Below are 17,677 nucleotides of genomic sequence, written 5' to 3'. Positions count from 1 at the left end.
GAATAGGTATTCTATTCCAGCACAGCAAAATTTTACAGCCAAGTTTTGTTTGTTTATTTCTAAACCTCGGGTGTAAAGTTAGTTAAAAACAGAGAGGTTAGAATGACAAAATCCGCGGCTCGACTACAGCTGGAATTAGCCAAATTTCAGGCTGAGGAAAAACAAAGGGAACATGAAAGACAGATAGAACTCATGCAGCTGAAGAAGGAGGTACAGGAGGCTGCCCACAAGAGGGAAATAGAGGCAAGGAAGCATGTGGAGGAGGAGAAGGAAAAAGAGAGGAAGCATGTGGAGGAGGTGGAGAGGATAAAGGCCCGGCAGAATATACCAACAAACGCTAGCAATCCTTCTCCAGTTACCACTTCCCATCCCAGAAAGTTCCCCATCTACAAGGCAGGTGATGATACTGAGGCCTTCTTAGAAAACTTCGAAAGGGCCTGCCTTGGGTACAACATCTCTACTGACCAATACATGGTAGAGCTGAGGCCGCAGCTCAGTGGACCCTTAGCTGAGGTGGCAGCTGAAATGCCTAAAGAACACATGAACAAGTATGAACTGTTTAAATCCAAGGCGAGAGTCAGAATGGGGATAACACCCGAGCAGTCTCGTCGGAGGTTCCGAGCCCTAAGGTGGAAACCAGACATGTCATTTACCCGACATGCCTACCACATTGTGAAACATTGGGATGCTTGGATATCAGGAGCAAGTGTTGAATCTCCAGTAAATTTGCCCTTCCTAATGCAAATGGAACAATTCTTAGAGGGTGTTCCTGAGGAAATAGAAAGATACATCCTAGATGGGAAACCCAAAACTGTAATTGAGGCAGGAGAGATTGGAGCCAGATGGGTGGAGGTGGCAGAGAAGAAGAAAACTGGTCGCAGTTGGAGCGGAGACCAGAAGGGACCACCCCAGACCACACCCTATTACCGGGGGCCGCCCAAAGCCCCACCTACCTCCCAAAGAACCCTCCAGACCCCTTATCGTCCCACCACCCCATTCTCCAGCAACCCTCCTCGCCCCAGTGACCCGTCAGCTGGACGATGTTTTAAATGTAACGAGCTGGGGCATGTAAAGGCCAACTGCCCCAAGAACCCCAACAGATTACAGTTCATTGCACCGGAATCACACCAGAGGTCCACAGGCCCAGATACCTCCCAGATACCCTTGGAGCGGAGGGAAACTGTGAGTGTGGGCGGGAAGAAGGTCACCGCGTGGAGGGACACCGGAGCACAAGTGTCAGCTATCCATGCTTCCTTAGTGGACCCCAATTTAATCAATCCAGAGATCCAAGTGACGATTCAACCCTTCAAGTCCAACTCTTTCAATTTGCCTACAGCCAAGTTGCCTGTCCAGTATAAGAGCTGGTCAGGAACGTGGACTTTTGCAGTCTATGATGATTATCCCATCCCCATGCTGTTGGGGGAGGACTTGGCCAATCATGTGAAGCAGGCCAAGAGGGTGGGAACGGTCACCCGCAGCCAGGCTAAACAAGCCGTGAGGCCTAGCTCTGTTCCGGAAACTTCTATCAGGACCCGGTCAGAGGTGATGGACCTGGACCCCAGGCCAATGTCTGCAACAGCAGTAGTGGATCCAGTCCCAGAGACCCAGACGGAACCAGTCCCAGAACCGGAACCAGCCGAACAACCAACACCAGACCCCGTGTCAGCACTGAATCCAGTACTTGCAACCTCAACACCAGAGGGCCCCACTGAACCTGAACTGGCAGCAGCCGATAACCCTACACAAGAGGCTCAGCCGGAGCCTGAATCCCAACATAGTGCACCAGCGGAGAGCGGTTCACAGTCAACAGAAACAGCTCCATCCCCTATATCGCTTCCAGAGGGACCAAGCCTAGGTCCCCAATCCAATGAGGAACTGATGTCTCCAGCATCAAGGGAACAGTTCCAGACCGAACAGGAAGCAGATGAAAGCCTCCAGAGAGCTTGGACGGTGGCACGGAGCAACCCACCGCCTCTCAACTCTTCTAATCGATCCAGGTTTGTTGTAGAAAGAGGACTTTTATACAAGGAAACTCTTTCTGGTGGACACCAGGAAGACTGGCATCCTCAGAGACAGTTGGTAGTTCCAACTAAATACCGGGCCAAGCTCTTGAGCTTAGCCCATGATCACCCTAGTGGCCATGCTGGGGTGAACAGGACCAAAGACCGTTTGGGGGGGTCATTCCACTGGGAGGGAATGGGCAAGGATGTTTCTACCTATGTCCAGTCTTGTGAGGTGTGCCAAAGAGTGGGAAAACCCCAAGACCAGGTCAAAGCCCCTCTCCAGCCACTCCCCATCATTGAAGTTCCATTTCAGCGAGTAGCTGTGGATATTCTGGGTCCTTTTCCGAAAAAGACACCCAGAGGAAAGCAGTACATACTGACTTTCATGGATTTTGCCACCCGATGGCCGGAAGCAGTAGCTCTAAGCAACACCAGGGCTAAAAGTGTGTGCCAGGCACTAGCAGACATTTTTGCCAGGGTAGGTTGGCCCTCCGACATCCTCACAGATGCAGGGACTAATTTCCTGGCAGGAACTATGAAAAACCTTTGGGAAGCTCATGGGGTAAATCACTTGGTTGCCAATCCTTACCACCATCAAACAAATGGCATGGTGGAGAAGTTTAATGGAACTTTGGGGGCCATGATACGTAAATTCGTAAATGAGCACTCCAATGATTGGGACCTAGTGTTGCAGCAGTTGCTCTTTGCCTACGGAGCTGTACCACATCCCAGTTTAGGGTTTTCCCCATTTGAACTTGTATATGGCCGTGAGGTTAAGGGGCCATTGCAGTTGGTGAAGCAGCAATGGGAGGGATTTACACCTTCTCCAGGAACTAACATTCTGGACTTTGTAACCAACCTACAAAACACCCTCCGAACCTCTTTAGCCCTTGCTAGAGAAAACTTACAGGATGCTCAAAAAGAGCAAAAAGCCTGGTATGATAAACATGCCAGAGAGCGTTCCTTCAAAGTAGGAGACCAGGTCATGGTCTTAAAGGCGCTCCAGGCCCATAAAATGGAAGCATCGTGGGAAGGGCCATTCACGGTCCAGGAGCGCCTGGGAGCTGTTAATTATCTCATAGCATTCCCCACCTCCAACCGAAAGCCTAAGGTGTACCATATTAATTCTCTAAAGCCCTTTTATTCCAGAGAATTAAAGGTTTGTCAGTTTACAGCCCACAGAGGAGATGACGCTGAGTGGCCTGAAGGTGTCTACTACGAAGGGAAATGTGCTGGTGGTGTGGAAGAGGTGAACCTCTCCATGACCCTTGGGCGTATGCAGCGACAGCAGATCCAGGAGCTGTGCACTAGCTACGCGCCAACGTTCTCAGCCACCCCAGGACTGACTGAACGGGCATACCACTCCATTGACACAGGTAATGCTCACCCAATTAGGGTCCACCCTTACCGGGTGTCTCCTCAAGCTAAAACTGCTATAGAACGGGAGATCCAAGATATGTTACAGATGGGTGTAATCCGCCCCTCTGAAAGTGCATGGGCATCTCCAGTGGTTCTAGTTCCCAAACCAGATGGGGAAATACGTTTTTGCGTGGACTACCGTAAGCTAAATGCTGTAACTCGCCCAGACAACTATCCAATGCCACGCACAGATGAACTATTAGAGAAACTGGGACGGGCCCAGTTCATCTCTACCTTGGACTTAACCAAGGGGTACTGGCAGGTACCGCTAGATGAATCTGCCAAGGAAAGGTCAGCCTTCACCACACATCTCGGGCTGTATGAATTTAATGTACTCTCTTTCGGGCTGCGAAATGCACCCGCCACTTTCCAAAGACTTGTAGATGGTCTCCTAGCGGGATTAGGAGAATATGCAGTCGCCTACCTTGACGATGTGGCCATATTTTCGGATTCCTGGGCAGACCATCTGGAACATCTACACAAAGTCCTTGAGCGCATAAGGGAGGCAGGACTAACTGTTAAGGCTAAGAAGTGTCAAATAGGCCTAAACAGAGTGACTTACCTTGGACACCAGGTGGGTCAAGGAACTATCAGCCCCCTACAGGCCAAAGTGGATGCTATCCAAAAGTGGCCTGTCCCAAAGTCAAAGAAACAGGTTCAATCCTTCTTAGGCTTGGCCGGTTATTACAGATGATTTGTACCGCACTACAGCCAAATCGCCGCCCCACTAACAGACCTAACCAAAAAGAAACAGCCAAATGCTGTTCAGTGGACCGAAAAGTGTCAGAAGGCCTTTAACAAGCTTAAAGCGACACTCATGTCTGACCCTGTACTAAGGGCCCCAGACTTTGACAAACCGTTCCTAGTAACCACAGATGCGTCCGAGCGTGGTGTGGGAGCAGTTTTAATGCAGAAAGGACCTGATCAAGAATTCCACCCTGTAGTGTTTCTCAGCAAAAAACTGTCTGAGAGGGAAAGCAACTGGTCAGTCACTGAAAAAGAATGTTACGCCATTGTCTACACTCTGGAAAAGCTACGCCCATATGTTTGGGGACAGCGTTTCCACCTGCAAACCGACCATGCTGCACTGAAGTGGCTTCACACCGTCAAGGAAACTAACAAAAAACTTCTTCAGTGGAGTTTAGCTCTCCAAGATTTTGATTTCGACATCCAACACATCTCAGGAGCTTCTAACAAAGTGGCTGATGCACTCTCCCGTGAGAGTTTCCCAGAATCAACTGGTTAAAATCGTCCTTGAGATGTGGAAAATATTGTTAGTCTTTATGTACTTGGTAGTATATTTAGAGATGCATGTGTCTTATTAACTCTATTTTTCCTAGAGCTCCAGGAAGAAATCCCAGCCAGTGTTTCACCCTAGCTGAGATTTGGGGGGCGTGTCATAAATATAAAGGGAAGGGTAAACCCCTTTGAAATCCCTCCTGGCCAGGGGAAAGCTCCTCTCACCTGTAAAGGGTTAAGAAGCTAAAGGTAACCTCGCTGGCACCTGACCAAAATGACCAATGAGGAGACAAGATACTTTCAAAAGCTGGGAGGAGGGAGAGAAACAAAGGGTCTGTGGGTCTGTCTATAGTCTGTCTTTGTCGGGGATAGACCAGGAATGGAGTCTTAGAACTTTTAGTAAGTAATCTAGCTAGGTATGTGTTAGATTATGATTTCTTTAAATGGCTGAGAACAGAATTGTGCTGAATAGAATAACTATTTCTGTCTGTGTATCTTTTTTGTAACTTAAGGTTTTTCCTAGAGGGGTTCTCTATGTTTTTGAATCTAATTACCCTGTAAGATATCTACCATCCTGATTTTACAGGGGGGATTTCTTATTTCTATTTACTTCTATTTTTATTAAAAGTCTTCTTGTAAGAAAACTGAATGCTTTTTCATTGCTCTCAGATCCAAGGGTTTGGGTCTGTGGTCACCTATGCAAATTGGTGAGGCTTTTTATCCAACATTTCCCAGGAAAGGGGGGGTGCAAGTGTTGGGAGGATTGTTCATTGTTCTTAAGATCCAAGGGTCTGGGTCTTTAGTCACCTAGGCAAATTGGTGAGGCTTTTTACCAAACCTTGTCCAGGAAGCGGGGTGCAAGGGTTTGGGAAGTATTTTGGGGGGAAAGACGCGTCCAAACAGCTCTTCCCCAGTAACCAGTATTAGTTTGGTGGTGGTAGCGGCCAATCCAAGGACGACGGGTGGAATATTTTGTACCTTGGGGAAGTTTTGACTTAAGCTGGTAAAGATAAGCTTAGGAGGTTTTTCATGCAGGTCCCCACATCTGTACCCAAGAGTTCAGAGTGGGGGAGGAACCTTGACAGAGGCCTTCTCACTTTAAATGATGAAGTAATTTACAACAGACAACAGGAGAGGTGTTCATATAAAGCTCCTGAACTGGCTTTTCCACATTTTGCTTGTAAATTGCAAACATTCGAACAACCTACAGTGAATTCAAGCAGAAATGAGTGTTCATCCATAGAATTAAAAAAGGTATAAAATTCTATCATGATATTTTAGATAATCTGAAATAAAGCAAATGAGTTTAATGATTATACCTGTATCCCTTTTAAGAACATCAGCAACAGGGTAGATAGAAGGTACTTGTTCCAGAAAACATAAATTACATCATCAAAAATGGGAGGGTATCTTGTGAGAAAATGTTACATATATAAAAGGAGATAAAGAGAAGATAAAACTAAGACTGTAAGAGAAAAAGTAGAATGAAGACAGGGAAGTGTATCAGCAGCCAGATGGCAACTGGTATAGGCACAAGGAAGTAGAGCTTGCAGCCAAGAAAAAGAATGGCTCCAAGTGAATTAAATGTTTGTGAAACACTGATGTGCTGGGAGACCGCAATTTTATACTCCCTCCTAGGACAGACACAGTAAGTATAAGAGTGTGAAAACTCGCTTAACCTCACCAGTGTGTCTCACCAGGATTCACTGCCCTATATGGGGTGAGGTATTTGCTGAGACTGACAACAAGGCATGCCAATTGCGTTCTCCACTGAGAGTGTCCATTAACATAATGATCGGAGCATTTGCCCTGTAGAAATGGGTTGACAACACCCACTCATATCATATCATATACCATACATCACTAAGCCCCCATACAGAGCGTATTCTAACCTTTGGTTAGAATAACCTTTGGTTCTGTGCAGATGAAGGCTGGATTTGAAATAATGATATTAAGTTGAAGGGGCCATACCCCATTACTAATTCTCTGTATTAGTTAGACCAACAAAATAACTTGGTTATGTGAATGTAGTTGCGTGACTAAAAGACAGTAACGTAATAGCAGTTTATGAAAATGTTGGGAGACAATCTTTATATATTTAAAAAGGGGAAAAAAAATGACCAGGCATAACTGCAACCTGGTTGAGGTCTCAGGCTACAAAATATATAGGAATGACAAAGTAGGTCGTGCTCGTGGAGGAGTAGCACAATGTGACAAAGAAAGCACTGAGTCAAATACACCTCTACCCCGATATAACGCGGTCCTTGGGAGACAAAAAAGCTCACCGTGTTATAGGTGAGACCGCGTTATATCGAACTTGCTTTGGCCCCCTCCGTTTCTTGTTCCCTGACTAACCCCTCCAGAGACCCCCGTTCCTGATCACCCCCAGGACCCCACCCCCTACCCAACCCCCCCTTCTCCCTGTCCCCTGACTGCTCCAACCCCTATCCACACCCCCCGCCCCATGACAGGCACTCACCAGCAGCGGCAGGAAGCAGAGCAATGCGGCCCCAGCCCGCTCCACTCTGCCACCTCCCAGGCGTGGCGCTCTGCTTCCTGCCATTGGTGAGTGCGGGAAGGTTGGGGAAAGGATGTCCTCCGCACTCACCGGCAGCGGGAAGCAGAGCGACACGGCCCCAGCCCACTCTGCTTTCCTTGCCCCGGCCCCAGCCGTGTCGTTGGGAGGGAGGGGGGTTTGGGGAAAGGTCCCGCACTCACCTGTGGCAGGAAGTGGAACGCCGCGGCTGAGAGCTGGTGGAGTGGGCTGGGGCTGCGCTGCTCTGCTTCCGCCGCTGCCGGTGAATGTGGGGAGATCCCTTCCCCCGGGGCCATGTCGAGGGAAGCGGAGCAGGGTGCTCCCGGCCCCCCGCTAATCCCCGGGCCACTCTGGGACTGCGGGGCCCCCAAAAGTGCTCCTCCAGCTTCTGCCTCCCAGACCCCAGGGAGAGGGGGAGCCCCTGACCACCCCTGAGACCCTCTGCCCCTTATCCAATCCCTTAGCCCTGGCCCGGCCCGACACCCTTAACACGTTGCTCAGAGCAGCATGTCGAAGCTTTACTGCATTGTATGTGAACCCGCGTTATATCGTGTAGCATTATATCGGGGTAGAGGTGTATAGTAAAAATCTTAAATGAATCAAACTGTACCATACAAGTTCTATGGATAGAAATTCCATGCTTGAATAATAAGAATATAGCAGTAGGAATATGCTACTGACCACCTAACTAAGATAGTGATTGTGAAACGTTCAGCGAGACTAGAAATGCTACAAAAGGAGAAAACCCAATAATAATAGGAGATTTCCAACTATCCCCATATTGATTGGTTATCTCACCTCAGGATGGGAGGCAGAGATAAAATTTCTAGTCACCATTAATGACTGCTTCTTGGAGCAGCTAGTCCCGGAACCCACAAAGGGAGAGTCAATTCTTGATTTAGTCCCAAGTGCAGCACAGGACCTGGTGCAGGAAGTTATAAAGAGACCATAATGTAATTAAATTAACATCTATGCAGTGGAAAAAACAACAAAGAAATCCACCACAGTAACATTTAACTTCAAAAAGATGAACTACACAAAAATGAGGAAGCTAGTTAAATGGAAATTAAAAGGAATAGTCACCAGGGTGAAATGCCTGCAACATGCATGGAAACTATTTTAAAAGACCATAAGAGAGGTTCAAACTAAATGCATACCCCAAATAAAAAACAACAAAACAGTAAGAGGACAAAAATATGTCACCATAGCTGAACAGCAGAGTAAAAGAGGGAGTCAGAGGAAAAAAGGCATCTTTTAAAAATTAGAAGTCAAATCCTACTGAGGAAAACAGAAAAGAGCATACACTCCGGTAAGTTAAGTGTAAAAATATAATTAGGCAGCCCAAAAAAGAATTTTAAGAGCAACTAACAAAAGACACAAATATTAACAGCAAATATATTTTTAAGTACATCAGAAACAGGAAGCCTACCAAACAATGAGTGGGGCCCCTGGAAGAAAGATCAAGGTGCTACAGAAAAACTCAAGGAAGACAAGGCCACTGCAGAGAAGCTGAATGTCTTCAGTGCAGACAACGTGTGCCCACACCCGAGCCATTCTTTTTAGGTAACAATCTGAGTAACTGTCCCTGGCTGAGGTGTCAATAGAGGTGGTTTTGGAACAAACTGATAAATGAAACAGTAATAAGTTACCAGATGGCATTCATGCAAGAGTTCTGAAGGAACTGAAATATGAAATTGCAGAACTACTAACTGTGGTATGTAACCTATCACTTAAATAAGCCTCTGTACCAGATGACTTAGAGGTAAGATAATGCAATGCCGATTTTTTAAAAAGGCTCCAGAGGTGATCCTGGCAATTACTGGCAGGTAAACTTAACTTCAGGATCAGGCAAATGGGTTGAAACTATAGTAAACAACAAAATGATCAGACACACAGATGAACATAATATGTTGGGGAAGAGTCAGTGTGACTTTTGTAAAGGGAAACATGACTCACCAGTCTATTAGAATTCTTTGAGGAGGTCAGGAAGCAAGTGGACAAGGGTGATCCAGCAAATATAGTATCAAAGGCTTTCTGAAAGTCCAAGTGCAAGGTCCATCACCAAAGGCTCTTAAGCAAAATAAGGAGTCATGGGATAAGAGGGAAGGTCCTTTCATGGATCAGTAACTTGTTAAAAGACAGGAAACAAAGGGTAGGAATAAACGGTCAGTTTTCAGAATGGTGAGACATAAATAGTGGGATCCCCCAGGGAACTGTACTGGGACCAGTGCTGTTCAACATATTCATAAATTAACTGGAAAAAGAAGTAAACAGTGAGGTGGTGAAGGTTTGCAAATGATTCTAAATTACTCAAGATAGTTAAGTCCAGAGTTGACTACAAAGAGTTACAACGGGATCTCACAAAACTGAGTGACTGGGCAACAAAATGGCAGTTGAAATTCAGTGTTGTTAAGCGCAAAGTAATGCACATTGGAAAACATAATTCCAACTACACATACAAAGAGTTCTAAATTAGCTGTTACCATTCAAAGAAGAGACGAGATCTTGGAGTCATCATGCATAATTCTCTGAAAACATCTGCTCAATGTGCAGCAACAGTCAAAAATATAACACCATGTTAGGAACCATTAGGAAAGGGATAGACAATAAGACAAAAATATATGTAAATCCATGGCACACCCGTACCTTGAATACTGAGTGCAGTTCTGGTTGCCCCATCTCAAAAAAGACATATTAGAATTGGAAACGGTAAAGAGAAGGCTAACAGAAATGATTAGAAGTATGGAACAATTTCCATACGAGGAGAGTTTAAAATGACACCTTGAAGTCTTTAAACCACGATTTGAGGACTTCAATAGCTCAGATATAAATTAGGGATTTGTTACAGGAGTTGGTGGGTGAGATTCTGTGGCCTGCGTTGTGCAGGAGGTCAGACTAGACAATCATAATGGTCCCTTCTAAACTTAAAGTCTATGATTCTATGATGCTAGAAAAGAGATGACTAGGGGAGGATATGTCAGAGGTCTATAAAATCATAAATGGTGTAGAGAAAGTGAATAGGGCATTGTTATTTACCCCTTCACATAACACAAAAGAACCAGGAGTCACCCAATGAAATTAATACGCACAAGGTTTAAAAACAGACCTAAGGAAGTACTTATCCTGTGGAACTCATTACCAGGGGATGTTGTGAAGGCCAAAAGTGTAACTGGTTCAAAAAAAGAATTAGATAAATTCATGGGGCTTAGGTCCATCAGTAGCTATTAGCCCAAGCTGGTCAGGGATGCCACCACATGGTCTGCGTGTCCCTAAACCTCCGACTGTCGAAAGCTGGGACTGGACAACAGGGGATGGATCATTTGATGAATGTTCTCTTCTGTTCATTCCCTCTAAAGCATCTGGCACTGGCCACTGTCAGCCAGATGGACTATTGATCTGACTCAGCATGGCCATTCTTATGTTCTTACCATCTCTAGGAGATACTACAATAGAAATGTTAAATAGTAATAGTTATAATAATATGTTGAATACCTTGATTAATGATAAATTATCTATAAATGCCTCTAATGGCTCAAAATTTCTAAAGCAATTATTAACCAGTTCATGGCTTTTTTGGGACTTGGTGGGGGATTATGTGGCGGAATAGAGAGGTATGAAGAAAGTGCATCTGAAGGCATGAAATTTTGTTCATCTAATCCACCAATCAGATACAATCAGTCATATTCTGCACAGACTGACATGCCTGTCCTGCACCATTGCATCAATATGCCTGCTACAAAAGTTAAGATATCTATGTTCCTTAGGGAACAATCTAATGGAATACATTGGTTCCATGAGCTAGTAAAGGGGTTATAACCTTTTGGAAACAAGGAAACAAGAAACAGGTAAAAGCCAGTCAAACAAGAAAAGCCCTTCTTGTTTAAACCAAAACCAACCAACTTTAGCAGGCAAGCAGGAAATCCTGATGGAAAACAATAGACAAGGGAATAGGAGTGATTAATCCATCTGTGAAATGTATGCATTTCCAGAGGAGGAGTCTAACGATAGAAGGATAGTTAGGAGTTTCAGCCAGTGCTTCAGGTAGGGCCAAAGTCTCTTACAAAAGTCATACTCTTAGTGTGAGATAATCAGCAGGGTGCACACTCTTTTAGTATGATGTTACTGTTACAATAAACTAAAGAAGGTATGTGCTTCTCGCAACTTGCCCATCATTTTATCAGAATATATATTTAGCTTATGGTGAGATTGCATGGCCTCTGATTTCCTCATGAATAAATGCTAAACTACTTTATTAGTTAAATAAACCATTTGTTATGCTAAAGTTCTAGGAGTTAGTTGTTACACCATTGAAACAACCTGCTTAGTATTCCTGGTGTATATTGTGGCACCTAACTTGAAGCATATTAAGTGCCTTTCTTACATGTTTAGGGAGAACCTAAATGCTACTTTCCATTTAGTTTGGAAAACTCTCTCATGGGTGGTTAACCTGTAAACTAGTAAATTAGCAATCAGTATACTAAGATTTCAAACTGTGGCTAAAGGTATTACTCCTGTCGCATTGAGATACTGTACTTGAAAAAACATGAGAATCAGGAGAAAGGTTTGGCAGAACCTCCACATAAGCATATACCTTTTATTTTTCATGGGTAACCAATCATCCAAATAATAAAATGTTCCTATATTAACATTAATAAAAATAAGTCTATGTAAATTTAATTCCCCCCCCCCAATAGGTGATTTTTATGTTCAAAAGTTTGTCATAAATGTATGATGTTGATGAGCTGCATCTGCACTGATGGCTGGCTTCTAAAGAAAGATACATTGTAAAATTGTAAACTGCACATTGCCTATAAATGCAAGGTAGGGACAAGTTTTAATTGCTGGTGACTTCAAACAAGAAATTTCTATTCATCCATCAAGGCTAGAAGTGCTTCAAATATTACAATTGTTTTAACAGATTTCTGAGTTTGTACTTTGGACTTGATTTTCACAGATGCTGAGCATGTGTAACTACCATTGAAGTCAATGGGACTGCAGGTAGCACCTCTAACAATCAGTCCATTATAATGACCAAATTACAGAGGGATCATTGTGTCCCTCCATGGTACTGATGTAGCCTTCAGTAACAATATATGGCATCCCTGTACTAACATATATTTAAAAAGGAGAGTCATCTTCTACCTCAAACCCCATTGATGATACTATGATCTGGACCTTTTTTTTTTTTTTTTTTTTTAATGTAAACAAGCAATCACCATGCAGGCAGGATAGTTTGCTGGAAGGGAGAAGTAGGAGGTTGATAAAAAATATCTCTAAACTCATCCAAAAGCCCAATATAGTTTCATATTATAAAAGGTTTCTTATATACAATTGTCCAAGGTAAATGTTAATACACCAGTTTCAATAACTAAAAGGGGGGAAAGTGCATGGGGGATGGGTGGGGCACCTAGAAGATCTGAGGTCCCAAATTAAGCCAAAAGAAAAAAAGTGATACTATATAATAAAAGTTTGGGATATACAGATGCTTAATTGCTCCATTCTCTTGATATTTTCAACCTTGAAAATACCCTTTAGTTCTATTTCTTGAGAGGATAGTAGCTTAGCATCCAGGAATCTCTTGGCAGCATCATAGTTTATAAAATGCATGTAATTCTCTCCAGAGAAACGCAGACCTTCACTGGGTAGAACATTGCTACTTTAACTCCAGGGAGAGATAATTCAATTATTAATAACTGAAATTTCCATCTCTATGGTTACACACAAGACATTGCAGAACATAGGAACCCAGCCATCCAAATGAAATGGAGCTTAAAAAAAGAAACTTCGGCTTTATTTAAAACAATACCTTAAGAACAAAATCCATTCTCTATTCCTTATCAGAAATGAAAGAAACTATGAAGTTTTGATACCGCTCTAGAGACACATTAAGTAGATTAGTATTATCTGTATGGATATATTTAGTATGCAAAATACAAAATGCTTTATCTATCTGATTTTTTCCCTCTAGATTGGTTATTCGAATGTGTGTATATGTGCACACACACATATTTTAGAATATTTTTGCCATTTTTTGCTAAAACATTTAAAAATATAAAGGCTTGAAGTGGCAAGAGTTGGGCTTATCAGCCACTTCATGTCCTAGGAAGGAGTACATTTGACCTCAAGGCTTGTCTGTATTAAATTCTTTATGCCATTACCCATATTCACCCATTTTCAAGGGGTTGTTTTCTAATATTGCAAGATCTTTTGTGCATGTGTGTTTTCTTCAGTGAGACCTCCAAGTTTACAACCTCTATTTGCAAAACCCGTTAGTTTTGTTAACAGATTGGACTTGCCCCTGAGTATTTTCAAAAGAACTAGGATTCAGTGGTTAAAAGAGGTATGATGGTACCCATTTTGCCTTGCACCGCTTACTCTATATATTCTTGGCTTAAGAATTAGTAGTTTCAAAGTTAGTTTTCCACAAAAACAAAGTTCCCCTTGCCCTCAGTTCTTGTACTGCATGACTGAGAGTCTGAAGCTAGAACTGAGGCAGGCCGGAGTACACAGCCTGTTCTCCTGATTGCATGGGCTTGTTCTTAAGTAGTCCTCCACTGGTCATCATTGTGTCTTCATCAATTGTTTCTTTCTTGACTGTTTTAGAAGCACTAAATCTGAAAACCCTCTGTATAAAGAAGCAAACTGCTGAGAAATCAGAAAAGATACTGAGTCAACTAGGCTCTCCTTAGGATTTATGGGGCCCTAAGCAGTATTATTAAACTGGTGCCCCTATGCCTGGCTTGCTCTTAGCAACACAAACATAAGCTTACAGTATTGGAAAACTTGCCACATGCACTTTATTAAAAACAGTTTCATTGTGCCTTCTTCACCCCTAGCCCCTGCACTTCTCTCCCACCTGTGCCTCCAAACCGGCCCTGCGCTGCCAGCATGCCCCGCCACATGGCCCCCTGCCCAGTACCCCGCACCCCCTTATGCCCAGCAACTCCCATGCCCAGTGGCGCCTCACCCAGAGATCTCCACCACAGATCCCGATGCCCAGCAATCTCCTACCCATAGCACCCACCCACTGCCCCTCTCACAGCCCCCCTCAACTGCCCAGCACCCCATATTCCTGACAGAATTCAGCACCAAATAATTAAATTCTGTGCACAATATTTTAAAATTCTGCAAAATTTGTCAATAAATAAATGTGGAGGCTCCAGCATGGCAGTGGCAAGCACAGGCCACTGTCTGCATGGAGGTGGGAGATCACCCTGCAGCCTTCCCCTCCACTCCCCTCCTAGAATAGGGACTTGGCAGTGAGATACCTCTGTGTGCACGTCAAAAGGCCCCAGGGAAGCGTTTGGGATGTCAGCCATGACCCAAAATCCATTTGAATGACTAAAAAGAAATGGGTTTCAGAGTAGCAGCCTTGTTAGTATGTATCCACAAAAATAACAGGAGTACATGTGGCACCTTAGAGATGAACAAATTTATTAGAGCATAAGCTTTCGTGGGCTACATATATCTTCTTACTATATGTTCCATTCTATGCATCTGATGAAGTGGGCTGTAGCCCACGAAAGCTTATGCTCTAATAAATTTGTTAGTCTCTAAGGTGCCACAAGTCCTCCTGTTCTTTTTTAAAAAAGAAATAGCAGAGACCAATGGCTGAGTCCAGCCCTCATCCAGGCCCTTGCCTGCCACCGCTGTGACTGCTTTTAGGGTCTTTCATTCTCCCTAAAATAGAGCTTTTCCCTCTAATTCTGAAAAGTAAAGAGGTGCTTGGGATGTGCAGTTTAATAAGAAAAGGAACTATATTCAGGCACCAGTCTTTTTTTCTGCCGTGATTTACACACCTGGTTGCCACACCCGGCTCAGTGGGATTGTACTGGGTATAACTCGGCTTGCGGTTTCAACAATGCTTCAACAGTGGGGCTGGAGCCATAACCAGCTAAGTCTCATTTGAATGGTGGCTCTTGTTTTGGATTATTTGAGGCAGTTTTAAAGGTTTTTCCTATGTGTGAGGAAGGTGCTGCATTCCTGAAGGGACCTTTAAAATCCCACCAACTCTGCACTGTTTAGAACTCTCCCTCCTTCAAAATGCTACCAGCTTGAGAGACAGCTCAGGAGATACTTGGATCCACAAGAAAAAAAATCATGTCCCTTTCCCCTAAATACATTTTTTCAGCTACTCCAACCTTATCAAAGGTGAGTCCATCTTCCTCCCCAGCCAAGAGGTCACTCCCTCCCTTGCATTCTGCAGCCCTGATTGCTGCTTTTCTGCTCCAGGTACATTCCCCTCCTCCCATTGTTTTAATGTCAGTTTCCTCCGGTTGACCCCGGAATATTGAGAATGGGCAGGCAAAGCAAACGCCACCGTCTTTATCTTCCTTTAACTTTCCCTCCTCCCCAGCCAAGTTGTGTGTGCGCCTCTCCCTCCTCCCAGCCCTTGCCTGCGGCAGATCCCGGCTGGGGAAGGGAGGAGAAGAAAAGGTGACGGTCCAAAGGGGATCCTCGGCATTTGGGCTTAAACTTCAGAGAAGAGGGAGGCGGAGCGAAAAGGAGACTAGGAGAGCGATTGCAGGGCCTTGCCGGCGCGGCAGGGCACGTGGGCTGCAGCGGGGAGAGGGCCAGGCACAGCGTGGGGCTGCTCGGAGCAGCTGCTCTCCCCAGGGGCCACCAGCCTGCTCCTCAGGACGCCCGAGCGCGGTCACTGCTCGCTCCCTGAGCCAGACAAAGAACCCCGGCTCTTTTCCCTTCCCAGCCCGGCTCCCCCCAGCCAGGTTCCTCCTCTGACCCCCCCGCCCCGAAATCCCGGGCCCGCTCTCTTCCCCGCCTCCGGGTATGCCCCCAGCTCTGTTCCCAGCTCCCCCTGCTCACTCCCATGCACACTCTCGCTCCTGGCCCTGTGAGGTCCCGCCCGAGAGTGGGCGGAGGGGAGGGGCCGGGGGAAGCCTGCCGGCCCAGCACGGGGTGGGGGGGAACCGGAGGGGGGGGGTACGTGGCGCAGCCAGCAAGGGTGGTGCCCCAAATTTTAGGTGCCCTACTTAGCCACGTATGCCTAAACACAGCCCTGTGAGGCAGTAAAGACAACTGCCAACAGAGCAGAGAGGCGCAGCACATCACTCTCACAGGAAGCTACAGGATTGTGCCCTAGATTTTTTTTTGACAAAATTTACCACCATTGAGAGCGTGGGTTCAGTGGCACAGGAGGCAGCGATGATGGGAGTGCTAGCGTAAATGAGGGTCCTAGGAGTTGCTGGCATTTTAGGCCACAGTCATCTAACCGTGAGCCAGTTTACACAAGACAGTACTTTAATCACTGGTGGCTACCAGCACCATCTACATATGCTCCAACCTTTATTACCACTGATGAAGCTGAACCAACAGTTGCAATTTTGCGAAATTTTCGGAATAAAGTCCTAGCATAAACAAAGCCTTGCCCACCAGCCTATTGGAAGCTAGTGCCACTGACTTCAAAGGAGCCAGGACTTCACCCCGGGGGACTTTTGTGGGAGGTGGGGAAATGGACTCCATTTTCACTCCATTCAAATGCATTGGGCACAGAGTTTATGGGAGGGACAGTGTGAAAATCAATAAATATATTGCTAAAAACTAATAGAACACTTGGCTCTATGCTATTTCAGTAAGGGACTGCTGGTAGCTATCTGTCTTTTTACTTGTTCTGCAAAGCACTGTGCAATCATGAGGCACTGTATAAATAATAAACCATACAATTAATAAATACAGAGGTGCGCATCATCCAAGCAGGGCCATTTAGTTTCCATTTTCTTACTAAGGCATTACACTGTCACTGGGAAAAATAATATTACAATAGAAAACAGAGGATTATCAGAATCATTGATTATTGAGAGTGAAGGCTGGAGGTTGAGTTAAAAATCTGTTTAATTAAACTGCCAGAACTCACACTTATATGTTCTGATCTTAAGCCATACCAAAATAACTAACCATATTTTGAAGGTTATCCAGAAAGGATTCAGATGCACTTGCTTGACGAAGAATACAAGATCAATCAATCATACTTTTCTGACTATTGTTTTTCCTTTGCAGAATTCTGAAGCTCTGATTCTGCAAAAAGTTGCATTACCATTTGCACCGCTGCAGGATCAGAACCTAAGTAAAATGAGCTTTTAGCACTACCTTTTCATTTTGTTGTGAACTAATCGTGCAAGAATATTTAATGGACTCAATGATTTGCTGTCAAGCAGTCTATATTTAAATGTGAATATACTTTTCATTAAACTCAAATTGTTACATACATACTACTCTAAAATAATGGGAAAGAAAGTGTATGTATAATCTTCTCTCTAGCTATGCTGTTCATTTAAGAAAGAAGACATAAGATTCACTATGCTAACTTAGGCCAAAATCTATTTTAGGATCTGAGCTAGAGATGAGAGTCTAACAATTATTATTTACCTGCAAACATATTTTGTTTACTATCTCTGGGCTAGATTCTGATCTCATTAGTGTAAAACTGAAATTATACTTTATTGTCTTCAGTGGAGTTGCTTTT

Source organism: Eretmochelys imbricata, chromosome 5 (genome assembly GCF_965152235.1).
Source record: "Eretmochelys imbricata isolate rEreImb1 chromosome 5, rEreImb1.hap1, whole genome shotgun sequence".
In the NCBI taxonomy this organism is placed as follows: Eukaryota; Metazoa; Chordata; order Testudines; family Cheloniidae; genus Eretmochelys; species Eretmochelys imbricata.
This window is presented reverse-complemented; position numbering follows the sequence as displayed.